General features: G+C 46.4%; 1 protein-coding gene across 4 annotated transcripts in view; it reads right to left on the bottom strand.

Annotated features, from left to right (window-relative positions):
* Positions 1-1,258, bottom strand: part of KLHDC4 (kelch domain containing 4) — a 31,612-nt gene that overhangs the window by 10,381 nt on the left and 19,973 nt on the right. The gene's annotated exons all lie outside the window — the stretch shown is intronic.

Genomic DNA, 1,258 nt, shown 5'->3' on the forward strand with positions numbered 1-1,258 from the left:
TGGACTCCATCAAAATAAAAAACTTCAAAATATACCATTCAAATATAAAAGGCAAGCCAAGCATGATGGCTCACACCTGTGATCCCAGCATTCTGGCAGGCTGAGCTGGGAGGACTGCCTGAGCAAGAGTGAGACCTGTCTCTACTAAAAATAGAAAAACTAACTGGGTGTTGTGGTAGGCGCCTATAGTCCCAGCTACTTGCAAGGCTGAGGCAAGAGAATCACTTAAGCCCAAGAGTTGGAGATTGCTGTGAGCTGTGACGCCAAAGCACTCTACTGAGGGTGACGTAATGAAACTCTGTGGTCTTTAAATAAAAGATCACCTGAGCTCAGGAGTTTGAGATTGCTGTGAGCTACACCATGGCACTCTACTCAGAGCAATAGAGTGAGACACTCTCTCTCAAAAAAAAAACATATATATACACACACATATACACAAAAATATACAAAAGAGGCAAGGGATAGACTGGGAGAAATAGTTTCAAATATACAAATGGCCAATGACTTACATACAGAATGTATCTTGATAGTAAGATAAACGACCCAGTAAAAATATGGACAACAGCTCAGCCAGGACTTATCACCCACATCCTCCCAAAAAACGATTTAAATAAGGGAAAAATATATGTGCAAGAGAGTTGAACAGAAAATTCACAGAAAAACAAGGGATGGGGAGGGTATAAAATGGCCAATAAAAACCTGAGAAGATGCTCAGCATCATGAATGACCAGAGAAACACACCACAGTGGGAGCCCCGCACACCACCCTACGTCTAAAACAGACACCACCAAGTACTGGTACGGACGGGGAGCCCTGGAACCCACACTGCAGTCCTGGAGAGCAAGGCAGACGATACGTGTTGATGGTTTCCTGTAACATGAAACAAACTCAGCAGAGGAAGCAAAGCACCGTCTACACAAAGACTCACATGTGCATTTACAGGCGCTGTGGTTGGAACTGGCAATGGATGGACGGACAAAAAATGTGCAGTGCGTGCAGAGGGTGGACGCTTCTCAGCAACAGGGTCACTACCACACGGCTGTGTGCACCCGTGGCACCAAGCTACTCTGGAGGCCAAGTATCCCGTGAGCCTGGGAGTTTGAGGTCAGCCAGTGCAACAAAGCAAGACCCTAGCTTGTTAAAAAATCATTTTATGGGCGGCGCCTGTGGCTAAGTGGGTAGTGCGTCGGCGCCATATACCAAGGATGGCAGGTTCAAGCCCGGCCCTGGCCAAGCTGCAACAAAAAAATAGCCAAGC

Source organism: Otolemur garnettii, unplaced genomic scaffold (assembly GCF_000181295.1).
Source record: "Otolemur garnettii isolate 467f Iridium unplaced genomic scaffold, OtoGar3 scaffold00185, whole genome shotgun sequence".
NCBI lineage: Eukaryota > Metazoa > Chordata > Mammalia > Primates > Galagidae > Otolemur > Otolemur garnettii.